The following is a 22,434-nucleotide window of genomic DNA, read 5'->3' on the forward strand; positions in this document are numbered from 1 at the left end:
CCAACTATTTTCCCTTACATGAAGCCTCAAAACGCTGAAATGCAAATGAAATGCGCGCAGAAAGTTCTGGCCGCTTTCTTAAGCAGGCAAGCTGCTCCTGTCGCTACAGCGGTAGGCAAACCTTCGGGCGTACCGCTAGTCACAGAGGAAGCTAACAATTCCCTCTACTGTCAGTTCATCAGGCAGTAATTGTAACATGAGTGATGCTGCCACTCAAAATGATCCAGACATGTCCGACCGATGCAGCGGTACAGTGGCCAACTGATACGCGCACCCTTACGTAGCTAAACGTGAGTTGGATGTACAAGACATTGAGGACACGCGATCTCAGGATTTGTTCCCGTCAGATGACGAATTTAATGAGGACAGTCAGCCACGACACAATTCCGATCCTGACTATCACACGTGCGCGTTTATAGTTTTATTACCTTCAGGGAGAGTTTATATTGTCAGTAGTCATGAAAATAAAAATGCACGAATGTCAAGGTGTATTCAAACTCTTTGCCTCTACTGTATGTAAAGCACACAACAGCTCTGGATGCAGGAAGATTTGCAAACAAAAACCGGAGTTCTCGACCAGTTTTGCCCAACTCTTGTCTCATCAGGTATTTCCTGCTCTGCATTTTGCCTTTGCTGCTCGTCTTGTGAACGACCGATAGTGCTGTCCTGCTCTTCACTTTTCCGCTCTGGTTCAATTTGGAATGGCAAAACCGACGACTTGTTGGGGTGGCTAACGAGTGACACGCTGGAAGTTCGGCAGCGGGCCATGTGACGTCACCGCACTGCGACATCAACAAGAATGGCGACCTATCAGTTAAAATAATTTTACAAATTTTATTAAAACGAAAACATTACCAAGGGTTTTAATATCAAATTATTATAACTCATACTAGCATTTTTTTCTAAGAATTACATGTCTTTAAGATCGAAGATCCCTTTAACAAACAATGGACAGGTTCGTTCGTGGAGAGAGAGGCTTTTTAAGGGCTATTCATTGATTACAAGCTTGTGAATACTTTTTGCTTTTGGCATTGAACTATAACCCACCTTTTTTCACTTCTTAAATGATGGATCTCCTCATTTTTTGATTAATTGTACCACCTGAACCTTCAAATCGTTTGTGAGATTAATAAACTACCCTCAAGGTTACCGCATTTAATTGGATGCTTTACACAATTTATTGCAGGCTAAAGGATAAAGTGTTTGAGTGGATCCTTAAACTGTTATCTGCAAAAAGTTTGATGTGTTTTGCATACTGTAGTATAGAATTTCTACTTTAAAGCCCCAAATCCACAAAGGAATGGAGAGATTTTCAAATGGGACATTTCATGAAAAATTGGTCGAGAGTCCAAACAGATTTATTTGGATGGATAGAAGCACTGGAGCCTGAATTTTGAATTAATAGATGGGAGGCAAGAAAGGCTTATTTTCAGAGGCAGGGCTCAAAGTAGCCTATGTGCCATTTGTTCCCTGAGCTCCAGGCAGCTCGCGAGGTAATGTTTGCAATGCAAGGAGGGAAGCCAGCACTGATGGTTGAGAACCAAAGGCAGCAGACTTTTTCTCATGCCTTTAGATGGGAACGCTCTCTTTCTTAGCTAATATTTAGCTCCTTCAAATGCTAATGCCATGGCTTCGCACACCGAGGTTAGCAGAACTATAGGAAAGCTTTTAGATCTCGGGCATTTGTTTACCAGATGAAAGTGGCTGCAAACAGAAAGGGTGGGTGAGGCCTCTAACTAGTGCATCTCAAAGCTCAGTCAATTTCATGTGCTCCCATTCTACTTTTTATTTAATTATCTCTTCAAATAAATGAGTTTGTATTAATGTATAGTTGGTAAGTAGGAAAATCTGGAAATGATTAACTTCCATCTCATTCATATGACATCCGTACCGTTATGTTTTAGTTTCCCGAGACACATTTTTAGCTCGTCATCGTCACATGATCGTCATTAAAAAGTTGTTTGTCAATGAAATATTTTTGTAATGGTCATCGTTGACTAAAACAACAGTGACTAGTGGTCTCCAACCTTTTTTTGCACCACGGACAGGTGTGATGTGGGCCTTCTTTTCCAGGTTCGGGAATGTGTGGCAGAAAATTACAGTAAATATAAAGTAACACATCATGGCACAAACTATAGATTTCATAATGACAATGACAGTACACGGGGCGCTGGGCCAATTAATAGGGGGCCTGCATTGTTGGCGTGGCCGTCAAAGCTAACCGAATGGAATCACAGACAAAGAGCTTTTGTCGTTCAAAATTCTTGAGAATAAATGCTTAACTCCCTGAATTCTTAATAGATATGGACGTAAAACACTCTAAATTCTAAAAATTCTAAAATCAAAAAACACTGCGCAGTTAGCATTTATTTTACGTAAATATGTCAAAGCACGATGCTAGTCTGTCAGTCACTGTGGTGACCGCCATATGTAAACAGATTTTCTGATGAAAAATGTTATGAATAAATGCTTAAATTCCTAAATTCTTTATGGATATGGACGTAAAACAGTCTCAATTCTTGGTTAAGAGCAAAAAAAACGTGCAGTTAGCATTTATTTTACGTCAATATGTTGAAGGACGATGCTGGTCTGTCAGTCAATGTGGCAGCCGCCATATATAAACAGGGCTTTTCCTGTGAAAATTCTTGTGAATAAATGCTTGAATCCCTGAATTAAAAGAAAAAAAACCCCGTGCTGTTAGCATTTATTTTAAGTTAATATGTCGAAGTATGATGCTCGTCTGTTAGACAATGTGGCTGCAGCCTTACAACAAAGAGCTTTTTGCGTTGAAAATTCTCGTGAAAAAACGAAAAATATAATAATTACCTTGAATCCTCGAACAAATCACTCCTGAGACAATCCTTTCTGTTTGTAAGCGGTATAGCTTTAGTACTTTTTCAACAAAAATCCATCGTTGGATTGCTGCATGTGTCGCTGCGACCGACTGCGAATAACTGAAGCGGATTGTGGGATGGCCCCCTACTTGAAGGCGTGACGCAGTGAAGGTCGAATCTGACCCGTCAATATCATTATGAAGTCGATGAACAAACATTAACTGCAGGGAAAATGTATCTCAACATACGCTGAATCAACCTTTTTTAACAGCGGCCTCTCCTAAAACATGACATCAAATATCCTTGGTCGCAGGCATAATGAGTTCTTCTCCAATCTTGAAAGGTTTCATGGCTTTACCAATACAGTTTGCCATGAGGTATGATGCTCTCAGTGCATTTGCTTTTGTTGCCTCGCTTGCTAGCTTTTAGCCACATATCATGCAGAATGGTTGTCGGCTCCTCTACTGGTTAAGCAGGTGGCTTTTTCCCTGTATAAAAGCTGTCCAAAGACGTCTGATTTTCAGTTATCTTCACTAATGTGTGGGCTTATTATTTCCGGGAACAAATCTGATGCGTCTAAGTAATTGTTGAGGAAAAGTGCACATTGATATAAAAAAAAAAAAAAAAATTAAAAATGCCAAATGCTAGCTCCAACGGAAAATCAGAGCAAAACGTCCGGAAGTACCTCATCCACCATTGCCCTTAAAAAACGGAATCGCCCGGTATTCAGGTATACATCCCATATTAAGCTTATTAGGGACGTGCTTTTCCTGTATTACCATGAAAATTGAAAATAGTGTTTTGTTTGTAGATTGTGCTTTTCAAGAATATGTGGGGGAACACATTCCCCCACCTCTCCTGCTTTCTGACCAATGAGCTGAAAGAACAATGACAATCCCACTCATCTCATTGGTCAAGGAGATAACATCGCTTGCCGTGAGGAAAACAGAAGATAACGGAAGTGTGGGAGATAAGAGGTTTGAGTGAAGCGCAAGTAAAAAGCATGTTCAAAATGATGATCATTTTTTTTCTTGTTCTTCTCTGTGTACTTTATTTTGACTATTCCTATTCTGTTTTTGCATTTCATCAATTTTTTTTGCATTTCCACATTATATTTGCAGTGATCATTTGCGAAAAATATGATTGCTGAGGGGATTTTGAACGCAACTAAATTGTTAAAAAAAAGAAAGAAAAAAAAAAGAATGCTACCCATTTGCACATTTTAAAATAGGATTTAAAAAAAAAAAGGCTCAGGACCTTAAGGGTTAAATTATACAGTTTTACATGACAGATGTTGATTTTATTGTAGTATTTTTTTGTATATGTATTTATGTATTTTGTAAAAAAAAATACACTAAATATTAATTAAGTAAATTGATTATAATATTATCATTATAATTAAAGAAAACACACTTTTCACGTGCAAAAAAAATTATTAAAGGATGACGGTTATCAGGCCGGCCGACCGGCCGGCTCTACCAGTTAGGTGTTCATTTTTTTTCCCAGGGAGTTGGCAACCCGAGCCATTCCTGCCCGCAACACACAACCAGCAGCAGCTAACGTTACTGTTGACATTTACTGATTCTGGGCTGCTCTATACTCCAATCACCAACGTCACACAATCATGTGATCACTGTATTGTGCCGCCATATTGTCCATCATTGTGTGTCCATATTGTCAATGATCGTAGTTTCTAAAGGTGGATTCACTTGCAAATTATGGAAGCCCAGGTGCTTTCAGACGCTGTAAACTCATTGGATGAGTTGCATAAAAGCCGTTATTTTGAAAAGCTTTGGTCGATCCAGTCACCAGATCCATATTTGATAACCAAACCGATGTTTCCTCCCATCCGGTCCCGTCCCGTGTGTCAGAGCTCGTCCTGAGACCACAACATTTCCAATCATAATCCAGTTTATGTCACGATAAGGAGTCGGGTACCCAAAATCGGCACCGGCTCGAAAATAAACCGACATTTGGTCAGCTGAGCGTCACCGTTGTCATGATTGTACTTGATCGACAACGGGCTGGTGTGTGCCGAAAAATAGCTGCCCCGCGTGAAATGTCCCCCCTGACGGGAGCGCTTATTTATAACGCTTTATTGACGTGAAAACATCAAATGTTTTCATGGACGCATTACAGTAATGGATTTACGACTGTAAGATCAGTTTTAAATAATTAAATTACACAAAATATTAGTACTGTATTTTAGTAGCAAATCGTGGACTGGGCCACATAACCATCTTTGAACCGAAATGTATTAGTCTACAGGTTTTCACGACCATATTCCAATGACAATCACACAGGTATGACATTTATTAGTTCAAGCAGAGTAAATAATACATATTCACGGTACAAGAAAGTCGTTTCCGTGTGGGCGCTCCCGTGAGGGGGGACATTTCACGCAGGGTGGCTATTTTTTTCGGCACAACACCTGTTGTTGCGCTCACCTTCTTGCTGCGTGACCGTGGCGACAAGCTTCGTAGTCTCCGTCTGATGATGTCTGCGATCGTGTTGGCATCATATTGATGTTTTCACCGCTGTCTGACGGCTGTCGACACAAAAGCATCATGGACCGAGATAAACAAACCGTGCTGCTTTAGAGATTTGCCCTTTTAACAATGGGCACACAGCAACTGCTAAAATGACCATTTATCTTCTCTGTTACTGCAACCAACCGCCACACATGCCTTTACCATTTTGATTAATCAATGTTAACGATTGTCAGGAAAGTTTTTGGGTTCGTTTACTAGGCGGTGATTCCTTAGACAAGCAGAAAAACACGCAGTAATAGGAGGAATGTACGTAGCGGTAATATGTAAACACGATGAGCTTGACGGACAATATGGCGGCACCGGTCAGGGGGGCGGAGTTGTGACGTCACGTGATTGGGGTCATAGGTGTGCATGCACCTCCGTAATGGCGGCCAACCACTAGAGGGCGACGTACACAAATCTCTACTCAGATTAGTCAAGAGGCACAGGCCAAATTAACGTTAACAAACGTTAAAAAATTATTTATTCTTTCTCTGCGGCACGGTAGCAAATGCGCCAAGGACCGGTACTGGTCCACGGCCTCGTTGTTGGGGATCCCTGTTTTAGTTCTCATCACAGTTTTCCTCATTGATACACTTCAAGTTCACCAATTATTTCACATCTGACAGCCAGGAAAAATATAGTGTGTCTCTGGCCGCCACGGGATTATCGTGCGTTATCTGCTGGTCCAAACAATGGGGCATGGGTAGGGCCATAATTAAACGCATGTTTAAAAAATAACGGCTTCAAAGGGAATTTGCATTAACGCCATTGTTAATGCTTCAAGATGACGGCTCAAGAAGAACAGACAGACAGACAGACAGACAGACAGACAGACAGACAGACCCAACTCATATTAGTTAATGAGTAAGTAATTTTTAGGATTATTACATACAGTATATATCAATTATGAGATTATTCATAAATGTGTTCCTGTGAACCACTCGTTAAAAACAAAATAAATCCTCTCAGAACAGAACTACCATATCACTAACATCATCCCTCTGAAAGATGCATTTAAGAAATTATTACTGATTTATCCATGGTAACAGGTAAAGAAAATAAACTAAACCAAAATGGCACACATTAAAAGAATAGAAGCTTGGTTTGATCAAAGCTCACACAATTTGTCTTTAAAAAAAAAAAAAAACAATTCTCCTATGTGTGACTTGTGTTTTGTTGAGGGAAGATAACATCAATTATGAATTATACATCAAAGGGAATAGGGAAAAAGTAGACTTGCCAAATAAAACAGCCTATAATAATCCCCTGCTGAACCATTCAACATGCAAACAACTCAAAATTTACTTGAGAGTTGGTCCCAGCATCTACGTAATGTATTATTCACTTCCCAATGCCAAGAGAAGACTAAAGAGGATGTAAAGAAACATGAGACCTGAACATACTTTCCAATGCAGATTCTTGACTCTTGATACCTTGTCCAATGCAGATTTTTGACTCTTGACAAGGTGATGATTCTAGAACTTTGGTTTGGTGCTGTTCCAGTGAGATTTGCAAAGATGACTGCCTGACGTAAACATCAAAATTCCCTCAGTCCTAGATGATATGGGGCTGCATGTAAGGCAAAAGCACTGGGGAGATGGCTGTGGTTAAATCTTCAATAAATGCACAAGTTTACATTGAAATTTTAGACAGCTTTCTTATCCCTTCAATTGACAATATGTTTGTCATTTTCCAAGGTGACAATGCATCATGCCACAGAGCTAAAACTGTTAAAGCGTTCCTTGGAGAAAGACTCATCCTGTCAATGTCATGGCCTGCAAACAGCCCAGATCTCAACCCTATTAAAAAAGCTGTGGTGGAAATTGAAAGAAATGGTCTACAGCAAGGCTCGGACCTGCAAGGATGATCAGGCAACTGCAATCAAAGAGAGTTCGCACCAAATTGATGAAGAATACTCATCAAGTCCATGCCTCAGAGACTGCAAGCTGTCGTAAAAGTGCTACTAAATACTAGAGATGTGTTTTGATTGTTATTTCTTTGTTTTGTTTCTCATGATTCCAATTTTTTTCCTTAGAATGGAATGATTTCATACTGTATATATTTCCCTGCACTTGCTCTATAAAAGTAATATTTACTGACCACCACAATGTTTTTTATTCATTTTCTTGTATGCAGGTTTTTGTGCGTGACTGGGCCATTTCAACTGCGGTTAACTAGTCATATGTGGAGTTTGACTTTTGTGAGGGTGGGGGGGGGGACACGTTGATGACCCCGAAATGCGGTGTCAGCAATAAAATTAACTTACAAGATATATGCTCGGTTAGTAGCTTAGCCCATGCTCGTTAATACAGGCATCCCAGCTATGTGTGTGTAGGTGTACGTGAGTTTGTGAGCATGCGCATTTTAATGTGGGGAGGTAGATGCCGATTTTTGCGATTTTCAATTTAATTAGTTTAGTTTTTCTAGTCACTCACACCCTTGCGAAACGGATCCACACCGGGGTGAGTTTGAAAATTGCGGCATGCAAAACAGGAGACGGCATCCTTTTGACTGAATATTCCTGCCGGGAATATTTATAATCATACATTGAAAATGAGCTTTTTTTTGTTTCCCATTATTTTTTATGGGAATCCTAAATAAGGCTGCTTAGGACAGCTATGCTTTTGGCCAAAGATGTCGTCCATTGAATATGGTTCGCCCGGTTGTGGCTCTGTGATAAAATTCAGTTGTACACGTATTTAGTGGGACAAACTCAAACTCCGCTCACCATTTTGGCGGTGCTCTCTGGCGTTTCATGGTTCACGTCTTTAATCCTTGGTTCTCGCTCAGTAGTTGTTGTCGCTTTTGAAAGCTTAGGTTTGAAAAACAATTAAATATATCCGTCTTGTTACTTCTTTCCTCAGGTGGTTTTCGCTAAGCAATGTAAATGACCGTTTCTAAGGTGCATGTCAGCGTATTTGTTATGTTGTCTCATCGGCTCTTTGCATACAGCTTAGGATAGTATTATTGATCCCCGTCAACCTACTGTCACGGATCCATTGCGTTATTCCCCCTTTTCCGCGATCGCGTCTATTTTTTGTGTATTTAATAAACCCTTCAACGCATCCCTCCATTGTTTTCTGCATTGAGGTACAACCTTGTTTCCGGAGTTGCGAACTCTAACATCGGCAACAAAATAAGCCACACATTTCCAAAGATGGGCAATGGACTCTCTTCCTCGGCTCTACGATTCAGTAGCAATTTAATTTCGTGATGTTTTCAGTTTAATTTAGCCATTTCCAGCTTGCTATGTTGATAATTGTGATGTTTGTTTATCGCTTTTCGTCTTACTGCGATTAAAGAGAAGCGACGATCGGCCCGCCATGATTCTTGTGTCATCAGCTTGTTCTGTGACTGGTGATTTAACGCCTCCTTCCCGGGAACGTCCCGGGCATTATCCTAATCTCGTCTCCGTGTCATTCAAGCCGGGAAATTGTTTTCACATACAAGGGCTGCCCGTTCAAATCCCGGGATTTTAACGGTGTTCAGGTGTATATGGTGTAGTCTTTTGAAGAGTGCATCTGTCTCTCCGACAACCAGTAATCTTAAATGTGTTTTGACGCAGAACAAACACACGCATCCTTTTGAGGCATGGAAAGACTAGACGGAGTACAGGACCAGTCTGTGGTGCATCAGGGTGGATGATACCTTGTTGCAGCACAAGTCACTTCTGAAGAACCAATTGGGCATGATTTACGAAGAAGTCAACGCCCAATGTGGGGCTGGAACCCACGACACCGGCACGATTTACGAAGAAGTCAAGGCCCAATTTGGGGCTCAAATCCACAACCCTAAGATTAAGAGTCTCATGCTCTACCAACTGAGCTAACCGGGTCACTTTCATCAGTTTTTGTCATTTTTGTCCAAAGGACCAGCGCGGTGAGTTTCACCAATTGGGCAGCATTTACAAAAGAAGTCAACGCCCAATTTGGGGCTCTAACACAATGTTTGTTTCCCCAAAGGACCAGTGCAGTGAGTTTCACCAATCGAGAAGACAATGCCAAGTCAGGATTTTGCCTTTTTGCCCCCAAAGGACCAGACCGGTGTGTCTAACCAGTCGGGCACTGTTTACTAAAAAGTCATTGCCCAATGTGGGGCTGGAACCCATGACACAGGCATGATTTACTAAGAAGTCAACACCCAATGTTAGGCTTGAAACCACGACCCAGAGGTTAAGAGTCACATGCTCTACTGACTGAGCTAACCGGGCCACTATTGGCCATTTTTTACGTTTTTTTTTCCTTCTTTTTTTAAGAAACACTTTGTCATTTTCCCCAAAGGACCAGCATGGTGAGTTTCACCAATCGAGCACGATTTACGAAGAAGTCAACGCCCAATGTGCCATGAACATTTTACTAAGAAGTCAACGCCAAGTCAAGATTTTGCCTTTTTGCCCCCAAAGGACCAGACCGGTGAGTCTATCGAGCATTGTTTACTAAGAAGTAGGGCTGTCAAAATTATCGCGTTAACGGGCGTTAATTCATTTTTTAAATTAATCACGTTAAAATATTTGACGCAATTAACGTTGATGCCCCGCTCAGACAGATATAGGGGCCGTTTACATGGTGACTCTCCGAGAAGACGAAAAATTTCAAATGTGCATTTACATGGTTTCGTTTCCATTCGAACAATGTCGCAATTCCGCATGAAAACGATGTAGTATTCAAGCCAAGCCCTACGGGGCAGTGCAGATTTACAAGGCGACAGCGAATGATGCACTTTGACCCCACGGGGCTCCTCAGCCCGGAAGAAAACATGCCCGCCCATTCGAAGCAATGGCATTTTCCTTTTGCTCCAAAAGGAACAAAAATGGAAACATTCAACATATTTAAATTTTAAAATATTATTAAAACAGTAAATTAAAACCGACGTTCCGCCATTTGCAATTTTTAATGTTAAATAGCACCGCTGCGCACGCCCAATGTGACGTGTACGAGTGCTGACGTTATCGGCGCGGGTCCGGCGCAGCAGTAGCCTTTGATATGCATGCGAAGCAAGCCCCCTCAAACCCCCGCAATCGAATTCTTCCACTTTCGAGGCAGGATTCTGAATTTTTCGTCTTCGCATTCCGTCTTCGCCGATACCATATGCACGCGAGGCAATTCCGCTACTCAGTCATTGCGTCTTTGTGTCGCAGAGTCGCCATGTAAACTGCCCCTTAAATGACAGTACAGTGAAACGCTCACTTGTTGTGTTTTATGGAGTTTTGCTGCCCTCTGCTGGATATTGGGTGCGACTGATTTTATAGGCTTCAGCACCCATGAGCATTGTGTAAGTAGTTATTGACATCAACAATGGCGGGCTACTAGTTTATTTTTTGATTGAAATTTTTACAAATTTTATTAAAACGAAAACATTAAGAGGGGTTTTAATATAAAATTTCTATAACTTGTACTAACATTTTTATTTTAAGAACTACAAGTCTTTCTATCCATGGATCGCTTTAACAGAATGTTAATAATGTTAATGCCATCTTGTTCATTTATTGTTATAATAAACAAATACAGTCCTTATGTACCGTATGTCAAATGTATATATCCATCTTGTGTCTTATCTTTCCATTCCAACAATAATTTACAGAAAAATATGGCATATTTTAAAGAGGGTTTGAATTGCGATTAATTGCGATTAATTACGATTAATTAATTTTTACGCTGTAATTAACTCGATAAAAAATTTTAATCGTATGACACCCTGCTAAGAAGTCAATGCCCAAGGTGGGGTTGGAAGTTGGAACCCATGAAACGGGCACATTTTACTAAGAGGTCAACGCCAAGTTAAGATTTTGCCTTTTTGCCCCCAAAGGACCAGAGCGGTGAGTCTAACCAATGGGGAACTGTTTACTGAAAAGTCAACGCCCAATGTGGGGTTGGAACCCACGACCCTGAGATTAAGAGTCTCATGCTCTACTGACAGAGTTAACCGGGCCACTTTTGGCAATTTTTTAGTTTTTTTTTTTTTTTTCTAAGAAACATTTTGTCATTTTTCCCAAAGGACCAGCGCGGTGAGTCAACGTACAATGTGCCACGACACGGGCACATTTTACAAAGTCAACATGTAGTCTTTTTGCCCCCAAAGGACCAGAGCGGTGAGTCTAACCAATGGGGTACTGTTTACGAAGTTACTAAGAAGTCAACGCCAAGTCAAGATGTAGTCTTTTTGCCCCCAAAGGAACAGAGCGGTGAGTCTAACCAATCGGGCACTGTTTACTAAAAAGTCAACACCCAATGTGGGGTTGGAACCCACGACAGGGGCACGATTTCCTAAGAAGTCAACGCCCAATGTGGGGTTGGAACCCACAACACGGTTACGATTTACTAAGAAGTCAACGCCCAATGTGGGGCTCGAACCCACGACCCTGACTTTTTAAGAGACATGTTGTCATTTTTCCCAAAGGACCAGCGCGGTGAGTTTCACCAATCGGGTACGATTTACTAAGAAGTCAAGGCCCAATGTGCCACGACAAGGGCACATTTTACTATGAAGTCAACGCCAAGTCAAAATGTAGTCTTTCTGCCCCCAAAGGACCAGAGAGGTGAGTCTAACCAATCGGGCACTGTTTACTAAGAAGTCATCGCCCAATGTGGGGTTGGAACCCACGACCAAGTCAAGATGTAGTCTTTTTGCCCCCAAAGGACCAGAGCAGTGAGTCTAACCAATGGGGCAGTGTTTACTAAGAAGTCATCGCCCAATGTGGGGTTGGAACCCACGACACGGGCACGATTTACTAAGAAGTAAGAGTCTCATGCTCTACCGACTGAGCTAACAGGGCCACTTTTGCCATTTTTCACATTTTTTTTTTTTTTTTTTTTAAGAAACATTTTGTCATTTTTCCCAAAGGACCGGCGCGGTGAGTTTCACCAATGGGGCACGATTTATGAAGAACTCAACGCCCAATGTGCCACGACACGGGCACATTTTACTAATAAGTCAATGCCAAGTCAAGATGTCGTCTTTTTGCCCCCAAAGGACCAGAGAGGTGAGTCCAACCAATGGGGCAGTGTTTACTAAGAAGTCATCGCCCAATGTGGGGTTGGAACCCACGACACGGGCACGATTTACTAAGAAGTAAGAGTCTCATGCTCTACCGACTGAGCTAACAGGGCCACTTTTGCCATTTTTCACATTTTTTTTTTTTTTTTTTAAGAAACATTTTGTCATTTTTCCCAAAGGACCGGCGCGGTGAGTTTCACCAATGGGGCACGATTTATGAAGAACTCAACGCCCAATGTGCCACGACACGGGCACATTTTACTAATAAGTCAATGCCAAGTCAAGATGTCGTCTTTTTGCCCCCAAAGGACCAGAGAGGTAATTCTAACCAATGGGGCACTGTTGACTAAGAAGTCAACGCCCAATGTTGGGCTCGAACCCACGACCCTGAGATTAAGAGTCTCATGCTCTACCGACTGAGCTAACCGGGCCACTTTTGGCCATTTTTTACGTGTTTTTTTTTTTTTTTGGTTTTGTTTTTTTTAAGAAACATTTTGTCATTTTTCCCAAAGGACCAGCGCAGTGAGTTTCACCAATGGGGCACGATTTACGAAAAAGTCAAGGCCGAATGTGCCACGACACGGGCACATTTTACATAGAAGTCAACGCCAAGTCAAGATTTAGTCTTTTGCCCCCAAAGGACCAGAGCGGTGAGTCTAACCAATGGGGCACTGTTTACTAAGAAGTCAACGCCCAATGTGGGGTTGGAACCCACGACACGGGCACGATTTCCTAAGAAGTCAACGCCCAATGTGGGGCTCGAACTCACGATCCTGAGATTAAGAGTCTCATATGCTCAACCGACTGACCTAACAGGGCCACTTTTGGTCATTTTTAATTTTTTTTTTTTTAAGAAACCTTTTGTCATTTTTCCCAAAGGAGCAGCGCGGTGAGTTTCACCAATGGGGCACGATTTAGGAAGAACTCAACGCCCAATGTGCCACGACACGGGGACATTTTACTAAGAAGTCAATGCCAAGTCAAGATGTCGTCTTTTTGCCCCCACAGGACCAGAGAGGTGAGTCTAACCAATGGGGCAGTGTTTACTAAGAAGTCATCGCCCAATGTGGGGTTGGAACCCACGACACGGGCACGATTTACTAAGAAGTAAGAGTCTCATGCTCTACCGACTGAGCTAACAGGGCCACTTTTGCCATTTTTCACATTTTTTTTTTTTTTTTTTTTAAGAAACATTTTGTCATTTTTCCCAAAGGACCGGCGCGGTGAGTTTCACCAATGGGGCACGATTTATGAAGAACTCAACGCCCAATGTGCCACGACACGGGCACATTTTACTAATAAGTCAATGCCAAGTCAAGATGTCGTCTTTTTGCCCCCAAAGGACCAGAGAGGTGAGTCCAACCAATGGGGCAGTGTTTACTAAGAAGTCATCGCCCAATGTGGGGTTGGAACCCACGACACGGGCACGATTTACTAAGAAGTAAGAGTCTCATGCTCTACCGACTGAGCTAACAGGGCCACTTTTGCCATTTTTCACATTTTTTTTTTTTTTTTTGAAGAAACATGTTGTCATTTTTCCCAAAGGACCGGCGCGGTGAGTTTCACCAATGGGGCACGATTTATGAAGAACTCAACGCCCAATGTGCCACGACACGGGCACATTTTACTAATAAGTCAATGCCAAGTCAAGATGTCGTCTTTTTGCCCCCAAAGGACCAGAGAGGTAATTCTAACCAATGGGGCACTGTTGACTAAGAAGTCAACGCCCAATGTTGGGCTCGAACCCACGACCCTGAGATTAAGAGTCTCATGCTCTACCGACTGAGCTAACCGGGCCACTTTTGGCCATTTTTTACGTGTTTTTTTTTTTTTTTTGGTTTTGTTTTTTTTAAGAAACATTTTGTCATTTTTCCCAAAGGACCAGCGCAGTGAGTTTCACCAATGGGGCACGATTTACGAAAAAGTCAAGGCCGAATGTGCCACGACACGGGCACATTTTACATAGAAGTCAACGCCAAGTCAAGATTTAGTCTTTTTGCCCCCAAAGGACCAGAGCGGTGAGTCTAACCAATGGGGCACTGTTTACTAAGAAGTCAACGCCCAATGTGGGGTTGGAACCCACGACACGGGCACGATTTCCTAAGAAGTCAACGCCCAATGTGGGGCTCGAACTCACGATCCTGAGATTCAGAGTCTCATATGCTCAACCGACTGACCTAACAGGGCCACTTTTGGTCATTTTTAATTTTTTTTTTTTTAAGAAACCTTTTGTCATTTTTCCCAAAGGAGCAGCGCGGTGAGTTTCACCAATGGGGCACGATTTAGGAAGAACTCAACGCCCAATGTGCCACGACACGGGGACATTTTACTAAGAAGTCAATGCCAAGTCAAGATGTCGTCTTTTTGCCCCCACAGGACCAGAGAGGTGAGTCTAACCAATGGGGCACTGTTTACTAAGAAGTCAACGCCCAATGTGGGGTTGGAACCCACGACACAGGCACGATTTACTAAGAAGTCAAAGCCCAATGTGGGGCTCGAACCCACAACCCTGAGATTAAGAGTCTCATGCTCTACCGACTGAGCTAACAGGGCCACTTTTGCCGTTTTTCACGTTTTTTTTTTTTTTTTTTTTTTTTTAATTAAAAGAAAGATTTTGTCATTTTTCCCAAAGGACCAGCGCGGTGAGTCTAACCAATGGGGCACTGTTTACCAAGAAGTCAACGCCCAATGTGGGGCTCGAACCCACGACCCTGATTTTTTAAGAAAAATTTTGTCATTTTTCCCAAAGGACCAGCGCGGTGAGTTTCACCAATCGGGCACGATTTACGGAGAAGTCAACGCCCAATGTGCCACGACACGGGCACATTTTACTAAGAAGTCAACGCCAAGTCAAGATGTAGTCTTTTTGCCCCCAAAGGACCAGAGCGGTGAGTCTAACCAATGGGGCACTGTTTACTAGATTTACCAAGAAGTCAACACCGAATGTGGGGCTCGAACCGATGACCCTGAGATTAAGAGTCTCATGCTCTACCAACTGAGCTAACCGGGCCACTTTTGGCCACTCTTTACATTTTTTTTTTTTTTTTAAAGAAAGATTTTGTCATTTTTCCCAAAGGACCAGCGCGGTGAGTCTAACCAATGGGGCACTGTTTACCAAGAAGTCAATTCCCAATGTGGGGTTGGAGCCCACGACACGGGCACGATATACCAAGAAGCCAACGCCCAATGTGGGGCTCGAACCGACGACTCTGATTTTTTAAGAAACATTTTGTTTTTTTTCCCAAAGGACCAGCATGGTGAGTTTCACTAACCGGGCATGATTTACGAAGAAGTCATTGCCCAATGTGGGGTTCGAACCCACGACCCTGAGATTAAGAGTCTCATGCTCTACCAACTTTTGGTCATTGTTTTCTTTTTTTTTTTTTTTTTCCGTTTTTTTTTTTTAGAAACATTTTGTCATTTTTCCCCAAACGGACCAGCGCGGTGAGTTTCACCAATCGGGCAACATTTACTGAGAAGTCAACCCCAATTTGGGGCTCAAACCCAAGTTTTTTTCCCCAATTGGGCATGATTTACGAAGAAGTCAACGCCCAATGTGGGGCTGGAACCCACAACACAGCCATGAGTTAGTAAGAAGTCAACGTGGGGCTCCAACCCAAGACCCTGAGATTGAAAGTCTCCTGCTCTACAGACTGAGCTAACCAGGCCACTTTTATTTACTTACTTTTATTATTTTTTCTTTTTCTGTTTTTATTGTTAAAGGAACACATTTTGACAGACGACTGAGAAAGTCAGTGCCCAATTTGGAACCCAATGTTTTTTTCCCAAAGGACCAGTTCGGTGAGTTTCACCCATCTGGCACGATTTACTAAGAAGTCAACGCTCAATGTGGGGCTCTAACCCAATGGTTATTTTTCCCGAAGGACCAGAGCGGTGAGTTTCACCAATCGAGCACCATTTACTGAGAAGTCAACACCCAATTTGGGGCTCCAACCCACGACCCTTAGATTAAAAGTCGCATGCTCTACCGACTGAGCAGAGGCCATCCGAAACACTCTGACCCGGACTGAATTTATGACGCAACTAGTATCACCATTGGCTGCCACTTGACGTAACTCGCACCGTTATTGGCTGCCATTTCACAGCATGGAATACTATTGGCTGCAGAGTCAAGAAATGGAAAGAAAGCTATTGGCTGCCATTCCAAGAAATGGGAAAAAAGCTATTGGCTGCCATTCCAAAGAATGAACGATGCTTATGTAGCCTGTTGTTCTCCATTTAACATTATTAACTTACTGTATAATGGTTCCACTGCATATGGCAACCCTCTCTGTTTGCTTCTATATGAAATTCATTTTTAAAAAACAAACAAACAAACAAACAAACAAACAAACAAAACAGGTATATTTCCATATGTGGTAGTGCAAATTCAGAAATGTGAAATCCCACCATCATCCATAAGTTGTTCGTTCACTCAATCACTGTCACTGAGAGAATTTGATAGAGCTGTGGGTTGACAGTTTTATAAGGGGGCTTTGCGATAGGTCCATTGTGACCAACATATTTGAACACATGAACTATCTGCTCTTTATTTTCTTGAGAGGGAATAAAGTGGCTGCAGCAGAAATGTGTGCATGCACGCATGGGAACGGGTGTGCTGTGCTCAAAGAGGGAGGAGGATAGACTTTTATGCACAGACAGGGCGCAGCAGATAAGACTCTTTGTGCTGATGCGTTCAGTGACCTTGTGCTTTCAACGATGGGCCTGCAGCTCCACTCACACAATAGCATGGCAAAATAGGATTCTTAGATACATCAGCACACAGGGAAGATGGAGACCAGATCTAACTGATGCAATGCATGCAACACCCAGGGGCTAGAGCCACGAGATTGTGTGTGTATACGCTTAACTACGAACATTCACATGTGTGCAGTGCGATAGTGAAAATGGTCGAAATAAACAAAAAGGATTGCCATCCATCATAAAGGATAAATGGACCCCCACACCACTTCTTATTAAGCTGCAGCACACAACCTGCAAATCAAATTACAATATACCAAATATACAAGATATCAAATTGGTGTGCATGGCTGTCACCCCAGGAGGAAGCCTCCTCTGAAGACGGTAAACAAGAAAGCCCGCCCGTCTCATCAGACCATAGGACATGTTTCCAGTAATCCATGTGCTTTGTTGACCTGTCTTCAGCAAACTGTTTGCGGGCTTTCTTGTGTACCGTCTTCAGAAGACGCTTCCTCCTGGGGTGACAGCCATGCACACCAATTTGATGTAGAGTGTGCGGCATATGGTCATAGCACTAACAGGTTGACCCCCCCTCCACCTCTTCAATCTCTGCAGCAATGCTGACAGCACTCCTGTAACGAGTCACATGACATTTTGGAGGGAAAATGACAAGCAGTACTCAATTTGGACTTTTAGGGATGTACGTAGTTTCTATGAGGTGTACTCACTTTTGTTGCCAGGGGTTTAGATATTAATGGCTCTATTTTTAATTATTTTGAGGGGAAAATAAATTAACTCTATTACATAAGCTGCACATACACTACTTTTCATTGTGTTAAAGTGTCCTTTTGTCAGTGTTGTCCCATGAAAAGATAACTAACTTAAATAACTGCAGAAATGCGAGGGGTGTACTCACTTTTGTGATACACCGAATGTTATGTATAATGTTTGGATATATGTTTGTGTGCATGTGTGTGTGTTTAAGGCAAATTAGTCTGACCCAGATATTTTCAGGGTTTGAAACTACAAACAATTTTGTCAGGGCCAAAATGTAATCTATACGACCCAAAACTATTTGGGAATAAACAATTACTGTGTTGTGAGTAAAAGTCATGGCATTAGCCTCTATAATTAAATATATGTGTGTGTATATACGTCAGACATGTCCAAAGTCCGGCCCGGGGGCCAAATGCGGCCCATGGTCAAATTTCATCCGGCCCCCAGCCTCTATCATAAAATCAATAACATCTGGCAGACAGACTTAATAAATTAGTCAGCAGTACTGCTACCAGCATATGAAATAGTTTACACACAGAATGCTGCTCATCATTTACCCACTAAAAGGCTGCAGCACTCTAAGCAACATTACCCCATGTGACATTTTACTCCCAATTTTCTAAAATGGCGACAATCAACATAAAAAAAGAAATTTGACTGCGACGGCCGACGCTTCAAGAATAGGTGGAAATTGGACTACTTCTTCACTAAAATACGCAACAACTGTGTCTCCTTCATTTTCAAAGAGACAGTCGCTGTTTTTAAAGAGTTCAATATGAGGCGATATGACCAAACAAGACACACTGACATGTACGACAAGATTACAGGGAAGATACGTAGCGAGAAATTGAAGCAACTTGAAGCTGGTTTAATTTTACAGCAGCAGTATTTCGCAAGAGCCCGAGAGTCGAAAGAGAACGCCACAAAGGCTAGTTGTGAGATTGCTGGAATTATTAATTTAAAAAAATAATAATAAAGCAAATGTGACACACATAATGGCTTGCTAAAATTTTCTTAAATATATTTTTCTATGTAAAGGACGTCAGCTAAGGTCGGCCCCCTACATTTTTACCACACTAAATCTGGCCCCCTTAGCAAAAAGTTTGGACACCCCTGATATACGTAATCAGTCTTTGTTTGCTGTGTGAAGTTTTGTGCTTATACGTTACCTTCTCTTACATCCTGAAACTCCCGGAGGCTAAGCCCCCCTGTTCTTAAAACCTAGTGATGCCCTTGACATTGAAATTAAGAAGGAAATGATGGAAATATATGAGCGCAGTGTGTGCGTCAGCGAACTGGTTCGACAATACAGCCGGGGAATGTGTGAACTATCTCGACGGTCCTCCTCTGACCTCCTAAGGTATTACGGGAACACAATGAAATTGCGACTGTCATAAAGTGTCATATTTTGAGCAAGTCGTCATATGTCGAGACAAATGACGAGTCAAATTTTATGTCAGATGTCAAAAGGATCGTATGTCGATGTGATCGTATCTCAAGGTACCACTGAACATATTTCAGAATAGTATCCAGCCAACCGCTATGAGAATGATGTCACCTGATTAAAGTTGATTTACAGTGACATTAATTTTACTGTATACTGCATGTGAGCTGACAATTTCTCATCTTAAAAAACTGCAAAGCAGAATGATAGTTTCCAAGATTCTTCTTGACAAAAAAAATTCATTGTTCAAATTTCATCTCCTTTATTTAGTGTTTTGAAGTAGCACTTTCTCAGCACTCTCTGTGCTCCATCAACCATCCATCATCTGCCCGTTTACCTGTGATGCGATAAGACAGTTAAGGCTACACCCACGCCAGATACAAGGCTGGTTCTGTGATGCATAAAATCTGACGTCTTTGTGCTTCTCATGAGAGAACAGATCAATCTCCTAAGCATTTTTCTTAAAGGAACATAAAAACCTTACAGCTGACACACTGCTGTCCCTTGCAGCATCTGTCTGCTTCAGAGGGAAAAAGGGCAGTGAAAATAAGGGGGGGGAAATGTGGTGGCAAGTGGTGAATGTGGGGGAATGGATTAAGTCTTTTCAACCAGGATAAGAACCTGTCTTTAACAGAGAGAGAGGCTCCCTTGGAGAACGACTTGATCCTTGGTCTTCCTTTCCTATCCTTTTTTTCTCGTCCGCTTCACCCTTTTGTATGTCTCTCCCACTAACTGTAATCCAACGTGACACAGTTACAGATGGACTATGAATGCCGCAGCCCATCAGGACCCCATGAGTGAAGCTACCGGGGGTCTACAGGGATCTGATGGGCTATCCCTAAGTCTGCCAGCACACGTTCTCTAGCATGGGCATGGCCATCTCTTTAGCTATATCTAGTTTTACCTCAACCTTTTTGCTAATCTAATGCCAAGAAAGAGGGCCGCTACATCATTGTTTGAAGCTTGGATGTCTTCTGGAATATAGCTCTGCATAATGTGATATATGAGCGATCTAAGAGGAACAAGGAAAGACAAGTCAGTGTATTGGGACGTCACACAATAGATTTCTGCATGGGAGGGAGCAGAAACCAGAGTGACATCTTGATGGAATGAATGCAGAGTGGTATGGAAGTGAGGACAGGCCTTCTGTGCCCTCTTACCATGGATCTGACCTCCCTCAGGACAGGTCTTTCCATGTCTTATCCTGTACATCCACTCCACGTCTCAGATCTCATCTCAGTTTCTGAAAAGGCGTAATCAATGTTGAAAGTCGACAACACATAGCTCTTTCTTATGATAATCATGCACTGAGCAAAGGGTATACCCCATAATGGGCAGATGTTGCATTTACGCATATAGAACACAAGATATACACAGGGATAATATAATATTCTTGAATATGGTAATCAACATGCAAATAATCTTCACTAAATATGCTGATGATAAATGCATATGATTAGATTTTCTATAAGGCACTTCGGAATAAAGAATGAGTAGAATCACAAATAAGTAAAACCAGCTCATGAGTACAGGCATAAGGGACAACCGGTAGTATAAATTTAAGGAATTCGTGACAAACTTGATGCACTACAGGCATGGATGTTAAAAAATATATATAAAGGATCTGCACTTATGAAATAAAAAAAGAATAAGAATTTTGACATATAAGTAGTGGATAAAAGTAGTGAGACTGCACTAAATTTGGGTCACTAAAAAAGAAAAAATGAGGTCAAAAAGTGTCCATTGACTATAGATTTTGAGATACAGTCTCTGGTTGAAATGCAAGCAATTTAGGAGAAATATATTGCATAAATCCTGGTATTTTGGGAATGGACAAAATGCAATTATGTAGACACATTTTATAAGTGGTGGCGCACACTGATATATCAATCTCATGTCAAATGTAGCAACTTGTAAAACTGAATATTATATAATACCAGTATATTAAATTAAATAAATTAAAGATCTTGAATACTTTAGCCAACCACCACTAAAATCTTTTATTTTCAAATCTGTACCACCTGAGCAAGTACGATTTAGTCATTTTTATCTCTGAAGAAGATGTTTTTTTCAGAATTTTCTAGACCAGTGTTATTATTTAAAATATGTATGGCGGAAAACACAGACAAGGCTGAAAAAGCGGTTTCTGCTCTTGCACCCCTCTTTAAAACAAACTGCTGTATTTTAAGCCAAAAGAACTGTTGTGTTTGATAGAACAATATGTCCATATGCTGCCATAGCAGATTCATGGCACATTAAGCACCCAAACTTTTTTTAATTTGTCCGTTTTACCCTGGAAACCCTCGTTTACAGACGTTGTGCAACCGCTTTTGTTCCAGCCTAGCCATAAAAAGAAGGTAAGTACCGTATTTTTCGGACTATAAATCGCAGTTTTTTTTCATAGTTTGGCTGGCGGTGCGACTTATACTCTGGAGCAACTTATGTGTGAAATTATTAACACATTATTATATCATTTCTCATGTTATTATGGTGTTTTGGAGTGACACTGATGGTTTGGCAAACTTGTTAGCATGTTCTTTATGTTATAGCTATCTGAATAACTCTTAATAGCTATGTTACGTCCACATACCGGCCATGTTTGCATTTCGTTGTTCATGCATCATGCAACATTATCATACTGTACACTTATTCAGCATGTTGTTCTCTATTGTATTTTTATTTTAAATTGCCTGTCAAGATGACATATCCATTCTATGTATTGGATTTTATCAAATAAATTTCCCCCCATAATGCGACTTATACTCCGGTGCGACTTAAATATGTTTTTTTCCTTTTCGTTAGGCATTTTATGGCTGGTGTGACTTATACTCGGGTGCGACATAGAGTCCGAAAAATACGCTAACTATATTTATTATTTGAAATGTCTGTCATTTTTTAAGCTTAGAATCATTAATTGATGTCTAATATTTAGTTTAAAAAAAAAAAAAGAACTTAAAAAATATTCACTCGAATATTTTACACTTTTAAACAAATTACATCACAATGAAAAAATTGGCGTCTGTAAATAATTCACGGATATCTACCTCATTACTATCGCTTACCTGTATTTTTTTTGTTACTGTCGCATTTTCCCCCATATCTTAGATGATAATCGATCCAAACAAAGACATTTTTTAAAAAAATAACGTTT

The 22,434-nt window shown here is 41.3% G+C and overlaps 4 non-coding genes across 4 annotated transcripts; all 4 read right to left on the minus strand.

Annotated features, from left to right (window-relative positions):
• Nucleotides 1-12,719: 12,719 nt before the first annotated feature.
• trnak-cuu (transfer RNA lysine (anticodon CUU)) lies at nucleotides 12,720-12,792 on the minus strand. Its single transcript has one exon. It is a non-coding gene; the product is annotated as a tRNA-Lys (tRNA).
• Nucleotides 12,793-14,085: 1,293 nt separating this feature from the next.
• trnak-cuu (transfer RNA lysine (anticodon CUU)) lies at nucleotides 14,086-14,158 on the minus strand. Its single transcript has one exon. It is a non-coding gene; the product is annotated as a tRNA-Lys (tRNA).
• A 683-nt stretch (nucleotides 14,159-14,841) lies between these two features.
• trnak-cuu (transfer RNA lysine (anticodon CUU)) lies at nucleotides 14,842-14,914 on the minus strand. The gene has a single exon. It is a non-coding gene; the product is annotated as a tRNA-Lys (tRNA).
• A 384-nt stretch (nucleotides 14,915-15,298) lies between these two features.
• trnak-cuu (transfer RNA lysine (anticodon CUU)) lies at nucleotides 15,299-15,371 on the minus strand. The gene has a single exon. It is a non-coding gene; the product is annotated as a tRNA-Lys (tRNA).
• Between the last annotated feature and the right edge of the window lie 7,063 nt (nucleotides 15,372-22,434).

The sequence above is a fragment of the Corythoichthys intestinalis genome, chromosome 4, assembly GCF_030265065.1.
Source record: "Corythoichthys intestinalis isolate RoL2023-P3 chromosome 4, ASM3026506v1, whole genome shotgun sequence".
Taxonomy (NCBI): Eukaryota; Metazoa; Chordata; class Actinopteri; order Syngnathiformes; family Syngnathidae; genus Corythoichthys; species Corythoichthys intestinalis.